Genomic DNA, 12,422 nt, shown 5'->3' with positions numbered 1-12,422 from the left:
CTCAGGCAGACTGACTTTTAGGAGAATGATGATGGAATTTGTCAATATGGCAGTGTTTCAAAGATATGCACTGGGCCGTGGAATAGTTAGTCATATGTCAGGCAGGCTGACTGTTAGGAGAATGACGAGATGACGGAAGAGGACAGTGTCTCAGATATGGCGACAGGACCAGTCATGAGTCATACATATATATATATATATATTGATATATCAGGCAGATTGACATTTAGGTGAATGGTGACGAGTTTCCAGAGGCAGTCCTTTCCATGCGCAGTGCTGCTAAATGTCTTTTAAGGAGGTACAGCTTCAAATCCTACTGTCGCGTCACAGACTAGCATTGTAAGCATCGAGGTTCTTGTACCTTCTTGGGTTCCACCACATGCCACTTTTTAGTAGCAATTAACTGACACATTTTTGCTAGTTCTATTCAACATTTATTTGGGTTTTAAGATATTATTTTGTTTTCACTGTATTTCTTTCCGCCTTATTTCGGGCTGCTGTATTTCACTTCCGTCCGTATAAATCTTGAGCTAGTATAAAGTGAGCCAAGGAGGCCTCTGGCCTGATCTGTCTTGCAGTGGTATTGTGAGGGCTCAGTTATCGAATGTATCTACACTCTCACCCTGTCATAGGATTTTTAAAGGGTATATGAAGCGGACAGTTTGAGGAGGCAACCAGACCTTAGGCTACAGAGTACGTCATAGATAGGCATGGACAAAATTGTAACTACACCACTGAAATGTATGCAATTCCCAAATGTGGTCTTGCTCAAATCAAAACAATTCTCAACATTGTGAACTATGTATTTTTGTATAATTTTTACCCATAGGAAATGGCTCATGCAAAAGAATTGTTGTGAAGAGCATTGTGGTATCGTCATATTCCAGAACCTGGAAAGTGGAGCCTTGTCTTTAGATTGTGTATAGTTGAATGAAGGCAGTTTCAGGCCGCATTTCCTTCCTGGTAGACACCCCCTGTTGCTCTGCATCTTGAGCCTGATTACATGTACCTTTGTACCAACCATGCCTAGCAACGCGCATTACATCAGTGCGGAGACATGGTGTGCACAGTACTCTCGACAGCTGTGGTGATTGCAACCAATGCGGGGCGAGTCTATGGCCGCTCTATACAGCTGTAGCAATGTTTACCACCACTATCCCTGGATTTCTACTATGAAAGTAACTAAGTGTGAGGCTTCTCTGTGGGTTTTCTAAAGACGTGACACATTTCTAAAGTGTACATTTAGGGTTAATATAGCTTAAGCTCTTCTTTGACTGACACTGCCAATTATTTCAAAAGCAGGGGAAAGCTTTCTGTAGTGCTGTGTTAGACATAGCTGTGTACTTTAAGGAATTCGGGGGCGCAGCAAGTAGACTTGCGCAGACATTTAAAATCAAGCATTTGCAATGCAATAGGTCTCGCATTATTATAGTTTGAGCTATTGGCATTGCGGAAGAATGCAACACCAATAGCTCAAACTTAATAATGCGAGACCTATGCATTGCAAATGCTTATTTTTAAAGGCACCGTCGTGGCAATGCCAAAGGACTGCCTGCCAGACCAGGAGAAAACTCCCAATCTGGTGGGCAGCCGGCGGTCGGCTTTGGTGGTGCAGGAGTGGCGTGCCACCCCGCTCTCGCACCCACAAAATCATAATCAGCCCCATAGCCTGTAGGTCAATCCTTTTGTGGCCTTTACCGTTCCTTTAACACATATGGCAGTGTCTCAGGTGTCCTGTTATAACTCCCAAAGTGGAGCACAGAATTATTGTTTCATCAGTCGCCTTAATGTCATTGTAATACCAAAAGCGACATGTAGACCCTCCAGTTGTGAGCAAGCTGAAGCTGGATCTAATCTACATCATTACAAAATGTTTGTCTACAGTTCTTGGCATTTTAAGGACCTTGACTTTTTAGTCTGACGTATAAACATGTTATGTACAGCAGGCTCACTTCATGCGTTGACTAGAAGTTTCACTTTGAAAAAATTCCTCCCAAATGACTTTGAAGATTGAGGAACTAACCCCCAGATTCATCAAAGTCCTCTTTTGCGAGTCCTTAATAGCGATTATTAAGGAATCGCTATTAAAGACTCACAAAACGGGATGCATGTAGAAATCACAATATTTTTTGCGATTTCTACTGCTTCCTTATTTGCGATTCGCTAATTGCTAATCGCAAATAAGGAATGGCTTTCCCATTCATTCCTATGGGCCTCAAGGCCCATAGGAATGAATGGGGAGTCATTCCTTATTTGCGATTAGCAATTAGCGAATTGCAAATAAGGATGCGATTTCAAGGGTGCCAGGGTGTCCAAAGGACACCCTGTAGCACCCCTGAAATGGTAATGTACACTGGTGTTGCGCACACACATGTCCAAAGGACATGTGTGTGTGTGTAACATACAACTTAGAAAAATGCACTAAAGTGCATTTTTCTACGTTTTCGCTAATTACCACGTAGTTAGACTTCGTGGTAAATAGCGGCCCCATATTGCGAATTCACAATTTTAAAAAGGTTCATGATTTGCATTTAAGCAATCTCTAATTGAGATTCCTTAAATGCAATTCTTTGCAATTTAGCGATTTCTATAATTGCGATTTTTGCATTTGGGATGATGAATCCCAAATGCAAAAATAGCGCTCGCAAAGGGCCAGATTCTCAGAATCTGGCCCTTTGCGAGCCGATTTTGGCTTGATGAATCTACCTGTAAGTCACCAGAGGGCCACTTTATTCCAAAATAAACAGCACTACTTGGAGAAGTGTGGCTCAAATGGTTAGAGCGGCAGACCTTGATGCAGAGGTCTGGCCCGGAACCAGGGTTCAATACCTGCCTTGGCGGGTCTTGGGCTCAATTTTCTCTGACCTGATCATTCTTGCCTTGGTGCCTATTCTAATCACGGGTCCCACTCTGCGACTCTGGGCAATAGCTTGCTTAATCTCCACAACGGCCCCAAAAGCGCTGGGATGCCTGGTTTCACCCTGGGGGTACCCAGGAGTGGACACTCACAGGGAAAACTAGGAAGGGTTCCTAAGCGGTATATGAACAGCGCCGGGACACTACCTCACGGAAGTAGCTGTGCGCTCTATAAATACCGATACATTTACATTTACTTGCAACCGACGATTAGTATCTGAATTGATGATTTTGGATGTAAATCGGCTGCATAGTATTTGTGGCCTTAGCAGACTGGTGTAATCCTGGGCTAGTCAGTCTTTCACTGGGTAACCTGACTTTGTTTACAAAATTTCTGAGTGGTTCTATGCGTGCATGGAGCGATTTGTTATTTGTGGCTTCAAAAATCTTCTTGTTTACTGAATTTGAAATTTATTAAATACTGTACTGTAGTCTAAAGCAGTAAAATTTGGTGATGGTTATCAAGATTGTGGGCTGTTTCATCAAGGCGAGATACTATGGGCCAGATGTAGGTGTTCCAATACCGGTCGGTAACGGCCGAAATTACCGAATTTCGGCCGTTACCGACCGGTATTGGGCATTTGGGATGTAAGTGGCTTAAATTTCAAATTCGGTAATTTACTGATTCGGTATTTTAAGGAATCGGTAAATTACCGATTCCTTAAAATACCGAATCGGTAAATTACAGAATTTGCAATGTAGGGAGCACTCAAATGAATGATTTTCCCATTTTAGGATTCGTTATTTACCACACCAACTATAAGTTGGTGGTAAATAAGGAATACCTTTGAAAATGCAAATCTGTGCATTTTCAACTGTGCCATGTGGCAGACATACATGCTCACATGTGCCACATCTGCACACAAGCACGATTCAGGGTTGCAACAGGGTGTCAAAGTGACACCCTGGCACCCTTGAATGTTTCCCCCATTTTACCGAATCAGTATTTACTGATTCAGTAATTGCCATTCATTCCTATGGGCATCCAGGCCCAGAGAAATTAATGGCAATTACCGAATCGGTAAATACCGATTCGTTAAATACCGAAACTTATCGATTCAGTAATTTTTACCGAAAATGTATCTACATCCCATTTACCTATTCTTAAATACCGAATCGGTAAAATTCGGTATTTAAGAATAGGTAAATTGGGATTACCTACATCTGGCCCCTAGTCTTGTGTTCTTACGATATAGGATTTCTTCGAATATTTTCTATATGGCATATGTCTGTGATCACCTTAGCTTTCTGAGGCCTTCATTGAGTGCAGACTCAATTGAATGACTGTGCCCCAGCCCTATTGTCTGCCTCTAGATCATCGTTTGTCTTGCTGTTTCTAATTGTGTTGGGTAGTTCTGGGGGATGGTTCACATTTTATTGCAGTATTTCACATGCATCTTGTAAATCTAGAATGGGGCTGCAACTTGACTTGATCACAAGTCGTTGCCGCCTTTAATCTCGGCATCACAAGTCTGATATCTTTTTGGTTTCATTTTTTGGATTCATGCATGCCACAAAAATATTATTCTTTCTGCTCAGTCATATTATTGAATTTCAAAAGAACTATTTGTCTTTCTTGTTTAGAATGTAAACAATCTGCTGATGGTTAAAACAAACAAACAAAATCCGGTAAGTAGAGGTTCACACTCCTATGAGGGACCCCTTTTTTTCTTTATTAATTGTTAAAACTGCAGCAAACAGCTGCTGGTAAGGGACTGCAATCACCCATGCAGGGATGGTCACTGTTATAGGGAAGCAATCTTTATTCTGCTTTGCCTTTTTAGCACATGCTTATTAATAATATTATATAAATCGCTGTGACTAGATCATTGCTTGCTCTTGTCTCGGTGTCTTATCTTTCTGCTTCTTTTGTGCCAGCTCTTCCATCCATTCCATGTTGCCAGTGGGGCTCACCAGCACTCATTTGTGGGGGACAGCACTTAGACAAGGATAAACTAGTGCTCAAATGGGCTGGTACTGGCCGGTACAGGGTACCATCATCGTTTTATTTTGAGGAGAGTACTGGCACTTCTCAAGAGAAATGCAATACCTTTAACTGGAGAGTACCAGCACTTCTCAGAAATAAGCAGGTACTCTGGCACAGAGTACCTGCACTTCTATTTTTCCATTGCAAGCACTGGGACAAAAACACAAAGTGAAAAGACGGATCAAGAGAAAGACAGAACAATCGTCAGAAAGGAAGAAAGCACTAACTGCTAGCGTGAGATAAAGATGCTAGGAGTGTCTGGTAGTGGATTAAAGAGGCACGAAGTGGATTCAAGACCATGCAGCCCATATTTAACGGTGCCGGCCGCACACCTCTCAGAAGAGCTTTAACCCCCATCACTCATTCTTTCACAAATTAAGCACTGTCGCCACACACATTCCACAGAAATAAGCTACTGAATTTTCCCTTGTAGCACTCAGCCTCACAGACGGGTGCCTATGGCCTCAAGAGCTCCCACCTGTAGTTGAACAGTTGCAAGATTTGAGTCTATGAAGATCGTGTAGCACTCGAAACATTGACCAGCGGATCCATTATAGAGGGAACACGAATAGATCGATCAAGATAATCTTGTTTAGAGTTCAATGGTAAAATGTTTTAAGGGCAAAGAAGAGGTGAAAACCAATGTAAGCTACACATGGCAAAAATGAGGTAACATTGTTACGGCAAGCTGTTACAGTGTCAGCAAAGGTCTTATTACGAAAAAGTAACATTATTACTTCTGTATGATATTAACTGTTTTTTTCTCACACTCTAAATAAACGCATCAGTGAGTGATGAAATAAAATTAGGTCCTCGATTATCAAATGCATTCAACACTGTGTAAGAGATACAAATTATCTGTAGTATGATGTCATCAGCCAGAGATGATTGTTGTGTCAAAAAACAGAAAGCATCATCATCATGCCAACAGACACAGAAAAATATAATGATCTCAATATGCATTTAATAGTATAATGAAACTGGCAGACAACAAATATCAACAAATATCTTCATGAGGATCACTAGGTACAAACTAATATCATGTAACCAGAAAACGATGATGGTTTAATGACAAGGCACAAAACATTATCATAGAATATTACATACAGAATAGAATGTTGTAACGTCTCCGGCACCAAAATTATCTCTGACTTTGACTTTCTCCTACTTTCTAATTTCGACACCCTGGTTCCATTTTCATACCCACCCAGCCACAATATCTCTTCTTTCCATCCTCCATATTAATTGGGTAATGGATTTGCAACATTGTTCTCAATAAACCCTCAGGACTTCCCTATCTCTCCATTCGCTCCGTTTGCCTTTCTTGTTCAGCTCATCAGTCTCTTCCTCCTATTTCTCTCTATACTCTTTCTCAATTTTTTCAAATGAGTGCTGCAACCATTTCTCATTAAGCTAAATATTTCTGTTCCATCTTTGACTCATTTCTTATTTATGAAACTCTTTTTATTGGATTTTATATTATTATTAACACAGAAGACATATTACATATACATTTTGTTGCCAAGATAATTATTTATGTATCTGTAAAAAAGCCATAACTGTCCATCCTAAATATTCTTTTAGAAGAAATTAGGAGACATTTAACACCTTGGCTGCGCCGAACGTTCAGCTCCAGTGCTGAACGTTCGGAAAACGAGTGGGGCACCGTCGCCCAACGGACGTTCGCAGCACTACCAAGGTAGTGCACGCGACGACCGTTGGCCGATGGCAGCAGCCAAGGGGTTAACATTTAAAAATGTTCCCACTAGGTTCCCCGTATTGTTTTATGTTTATTAGACAAACCATGGATTCTTCTAATTTGGTACACCAATCCTTGCCCCTTAGCCATCCCTTGTAGGAGTAGTCTAGGATCTCCATTGTTGAGCTTTGTCTCTCTCTTGGCCTCTAGGACCCATTTTTAACCTATTCAACGTACCTCCCATCCTCTCCATTTTCTTATCAGCCCTACCTCCCTGGCTTCTCTCCTTCCTGATTTGAAATCACCCTAGTGATCCATATCCAACGCCGTCCACCTGACACCCTGCCGCTTTTCTACTCTTACTAGTCTTTAAACTTCTCCTAACATACAGCCAGATTCATCAAGCCCAAAACGGCTCGCATAGGGCCAGATTCTGAGAATCTGGCCCTTTGCGAGCGCTATTTTTGCATTTGGGATTCATCATCCCAAATGCAAAAATCGCATTTTTAGAAATCGCTAAATTGCGAATAATTGCATTTAAGGAATCTCAATTTGAGATTCCTTAAATGCAATTCATGAACCATTTTAAATTTGCGATTTTGCAATCTGGGGCCGCTATTTACCGCGAAGTCTGACTACGTGGTAAATAGTGAAAACTTAGAAAAATGCACTTTAGTGCATTTTTCTAAGTTGTATGTTACACACATGTCCTTTGGACATGTGTGTGCGCAACATCAGTGTACATTACCATTTCAGGGGTGCTACAGGGTGTCCTTTGGGCACTCTGGCACCCTTGAAATCGCTTCCTTATTTGCGATTCGCAAATTGCTAATCGCAAATAAGGAATGACTCCCCATTCATTCCTATGGGCCTTTAGGCCCATAGGAATGAATGGGAAAGCTATTCCTTATTTGCGATTAGCAATTAGCGAATCACAAATAAGGAAGCAGTAGAAATCGCAAAAAATATTGTGATTTCTACATGAATCCCGTTTTGCGAGTCTTTAATAGCGATTCCTTAAAAATCGCTATTAAGGACTCGCAAAACATGACAATGATGAATCTGGGGGATAGTCTCCTGGAGCTGTTCTTCTTCAGAGGCAAACCAGACTGCCACTGTGCCATCCCAAATGGGTGGTCACAAACCACCTAATGATTAACCCTGCCCAAACTGAGATAGTTCTCTCCCTAACCTAAATAACAACAACATTTTCAATTTCGCATCTCGTTTCCTCCTAGCTCTAAACAATGCTCTTTCTTTCACACTCTCTCCCTCAACCTCTCCCTCACTCTCTCTCCTCTGGGTCCGAGGTTCAGTTTAATAATCCTTCTTCTGACTCATTACTATTGTTTGGTAACCGAATTACCAATATTATTATAATATGTCATGCCTCCTCTTTCACATCGCTAGGACCATGATTAACACCCTACTTCTCAGTTAGATGCACTATTGAATAGATTCCTCCTCTCTCTCCAACACTATACCTCTGAATCCTTTGAGAAAACCCAAAGACACTCCCAGCTCCCCTTACCAGATTGAGTTCTGCTCCTTGGCTCACATTGTGCAACTGCACACTAGGTGCAGGAAATCTCCCTTTTTGGGCTATACTCACCTCCATGGTTTACAAATCTAATGCAACCATGCCACCCTTATATTTCTTTCCCACATTTGCAATTCAGGACATTTTTCCTACACACCACCACTGGACTCAACCTGAGATGTGCTTCATACTGGAGCACATTCAAATGAACCTTCAAAACAAACCTCATCAAAACTGAGTTATTTCCTTTGACATCTTGACTGTGTCAACCGGAGAAGCAGTACGCTTTTTTGTCTCCAGGCACAATGTATCACGTGGATGATGTCACAAGACGCAAAAGATGTTTACCATGCGAATGGGCAAAGGTTATCTTGATATCCCCCCACAAACATTTTACCATGTCATTAAACACCACATATTTTATGGGTCTAGTATTTATATTTTAGCAGCATATGAACAGTGTGAATTTAGCTGCAGGCTGAAATTAGCAATAAATAGGAGACCGAAGGGTATGGAAATTGAAGGGAGACATGCACTTTGATTGATGTGAAGCAGATAATTTAACTGGTGGCTTGTTAGTAAGGTACATCTTAAGCATTCACTAATATAAAGTCAGTGGGAACAAAGTATTATTTTGTTAAAGTCACTACATCATATCAACGCATGACTTTGATATCATCACCGTGTACAAAGCCTTATTTTTATGTGGTACATTACCACTAAAAAGCAAAACTATACTTTTGATTAAGTCAATGTGCTCCTTCATCATATCACCAAGGAGACAATATTATTATATCATAAGACCCAACATATCATTATTTCGCCAGGTCTTATCATCATCCCACAGTGCACAACATTATCATATCGCTGGGTGCAAGGCATTATCACAATGTGACAGAACATAATTGTAGTATTTCTGTGCACTGCAAATATCCATTCACAAAGTATTATTCTGAAGGTGTCATCAGACAGAATCTCTTTACATAAAAAATTATTGTTAATTTTGGGAAGACCAAATCATTGTACTTTAAAATCTTTAGGAGTCAGTTATTTACTTAACATACTAGAAAGTACTCCCCATGAAGTTTTTTGTGCTAATTTAAAAGACAAAAAACAGACATTCCAGGTAGGGCTATAGAGATAAAATATTTCTCAAAAAGTAACATCATAACTCTTCTACCGGATACTAACACAACTAAAACAGATGCGAGCGCCCGTGCTTAGGGCCTAGAACAGAGAAGGTATAGCCCTATCTCTTCCAGTGCTGTCTGTTTACTTAGGGTAGCATCGAGGTGAAACCTGTTCCTGTCCTTTTACAATATATAATGTAATTTTCAAAGAAAATAAAGTCAGCTTCCTGCAAGGGCAGCAGGATTCTAAGCTACATACAAGTAAAAATAAATCCAAGAGTGTGAGTTTCTTTGTGAACTTTTTCCACTGATACAGCAGTTTAAATGCAGATATGTTAGAGCTTCTCCTCCTAAGCCTTATTTTGCTTTACTGTAACATCTGGAAGCACCTATACGTGATTCCGTTTTGAATGCACTTTACAGATAATACTTATATATGGTAGAGGAGGGCGAGCAACTGAAAGCTTGAGCCAGGTGCCTGGCTCAGCTCAAGGTACTTTTGGAACCTCAGGCGCAAACGAGCCAAACTTTCACAGGAGGTGATGTAGCCAAGTGCTACAACTGCTAAAAATGCAATAAATAGAACTAGGTTTGAAATCTGGCTTTGGCACAATATTGTGTGAACACCAGCAAATCTCCTTTAGCTGAAAGTGTTATGTAGTCTGTGTGTGTTGTGAAGATGTCCTTGGGCAAGGTTTGTGCTATGTAAAACTCCCCCCATAAAATGTGTAAAAGTACTTAACCTGTTATTGGCTGTTTTTTTGTATTAAATCACCTGTACGAAAGGGGATTGTCTACAAAGGGTATAGGTACGCGGAACAGCTATAATTTAATCATTAACACTTTCTTTTTAATGTTTTTATGGTTTAAGGCAGAATCGTATTGAATTTTAATGCATGCTTTTTATGCTTGTTCTTTTATGATTATATGTGTACAATCGACTAAAGAAACCAATCAGTAAACCAATCAATATGGATTCTGCCTATCACCCACGCTCTAATCTCATCCTCCAAGAATTAAGGAAAAGGCTTTAACCTTTGATGTGTAAGATACGCATCTAGTGGCTGAAGTCAAACCTGGGATCAATCTCCTGTGTCACAGCTCTAGCTCATCTCTCCCAGGGAATTTAACAGATTTCCCACCTTTAACTGAAGTCAACGAGCGTGTGCCATTTTCATATTTCTGCCAGGAAAGCAATTGGCAAGGGAAATAACGTCCCCATACTCAGTTAATTTGATCAGAAGAGTTCCCATACTTTTGATGTAAAATCCAACTGTTCCTGGACTGTTGACTTGCTGCAGGATGAAAGGAGGGAGAAGAGACTCATGCTGTAAAGTGAGGGCTGGGAGGGGCAGCTATAGAAGAAACAAGCCTTTTCTCCAAGGTGCTTGTTACTGGAAAAAATAAAAAATATGTGCAACTGGTTAATCATCAGATCTGAAGACTTTTTGGGAGACAGTGTGTGCTTTAATATAGGAATCTGGAAGATGTCCTTCTAAGTGAATCCAGTAAAAAGTGTTTGCACTAGCTACAGTCAGTATACCAATGTAAACATAACTTTTGAAACAAATCAGTGTATCTATTTAAATAAAATATTTTTGCACATTTTGCAAAAGCCTATTCTCACTGTGTGTAGCCTATATTGTACTGTATATTATAAAAAATGTAAACCAACTTCCTTATTCACAGTGCTTTCTGTCACAGGCTTGGGCCTCTTAGTACTAGAACACGCCACTGTGTCACTATTTCCTCAATATTACACAGACCAGTATTCAAACCATGTGACCTGACCGTCCGGCTACACCTACAGAAATCTGAAGTGATCACATTAACAAACCGAACTGTCCTACCAGAAACATGCATTTGCCACAAATACATTCCTGTTGAATTTATTTTTTATTTAAAGTGTGTTATAAGCAGTTACCTGCTGATGAAATACCAACAAAAAAAGAGGCAGAATATTTTCACCTTTAGCCATGACTCTGACCCAGCATCATAATCGCTGACCACGCCCCCACTGTCCCCAGGTTCACAGCTCCCATACTTTTCTTTGTGCACATTGAGAACCGGATATCATTACAGTGTTGTAAGGCGTGATACGTTATTGTGTGAAATGGCCTGGTAATGGGTATCATTATAATGAGTCAAAAGAAACAAGAGATCAGCATGGTGATTCCCCCAGGATATCCAAGGCAAACGTCATCACGCAAATAATATCACTAAAGGTGTCATAAGGCACCAGGGTACCCGTTGGGTGTTTGTTGCGCTTAATAAATGCTATATATAATACAATACACGTGAAATTATAAGAACAATAGAAGCAGGCGAAATACAAACGTGTTCACACGGCAGTGAAATAACCACACACGCTTTCCATATAAGAGCATAATGTAAGTCAGTGAGTAATGCGTGGAAATCCCCCCTCGCCACCGCCTAACCCAGGCTGACAGCAGAGGGTGTGTCATGCAGGGATGAACGCAGTGCAGGAGGCTCCTCGTGTGGCAGGCTGCACGTGTGGTCACTGTGCTTCCCTCGCTACTCCACACATCCAGTGACCACTGTCATATGCGTCATTAAAGCTATACATATTGTGCCTGGCAGGATGAAGCTTCTTCATTCATAATAAAGTGATATTATTGGGGTGACTACACCTTGCCCCAGCATTCTCATATATATACCCGCTCCCCTCCAAACCTAGTGTATTTATAGCATAACGCTCCCGCCAGCCCTGTGGGGCGCCACCGGGCCTGCCCACGCTCCCCGCGGCCTCACCTGCTCGCCTTCCCGTCTCCCTTCGGCGCATCTCCCTTCTTGTGCTCCGTTCGCTCGGCCTCTCATTCACCGCCTCACTAAGCACCGCCCACCCCGTTTGTCTGACATCCCCCTCGGCCAATCATCTTACAGTGCGGACAGTGGTCCTATCTCCCACCCAGCCAATGAGGCAGCAGAGCGACCGGCTCGAGCGTTGGCTCCAACCGCAAGGCTTGCAGGTGGCGGTTGGAGGGTTTCGTGTGGGGTGCGTATGATGCACATATTGACGCTGACGCCGGCACGAGGGCTCCCCTCCTTCAGTCTAGCGTTCCTCTTCCCAGTCAGTGAAGAGCAGTGGGTGCGCGCGCGAAAAGGCGGGGATATGCGCGAGCGGAACCC

The 12,422-nt window shown here is 41.6% G+C and overlaps 1 protein-coding gene across 1 annotated transcript in view; it reads right to left on the bottom strand.

Moving 5' to 3' along the window:
• SLCO4A1 (solute carrier organic anion transporter family member 4A1) overlaps positions 1–12,147 on the bottom strand; it is a 330,005-nt gene extending 317,858 nt beyond the window's left edge. The window contains exon 1 of the mRNA XM_078651610.1: positions 12,045–12,147. The gene's annotated coding sequence lies outside the window, so the exon portion shown is untranslated. The remainder of the gene's footprint in view (positions 1–12,044) is intronic.
• Positions 12,148–12,422: the final 275 nt, after the last annotated feature.

This window comes from Lissotriton helveticus, chromosome 7, assembly GCF_964261635.1.
Source record: "Lissotriton helveticus chromosome 7, aLisHel1.1, whole genome shotgun sequence".
In the NCBI taxonomy this organism is placed as follows: domain Eukaryota; kingdom Metazoa; phylum Chordata; class Amphibia; order Caudata; family Salamandridae; genus Lissotriton; species Lissotriton helveticus.
This window is presented reverse-complemented; position numbering and strand designations above follow the sequence as displayed.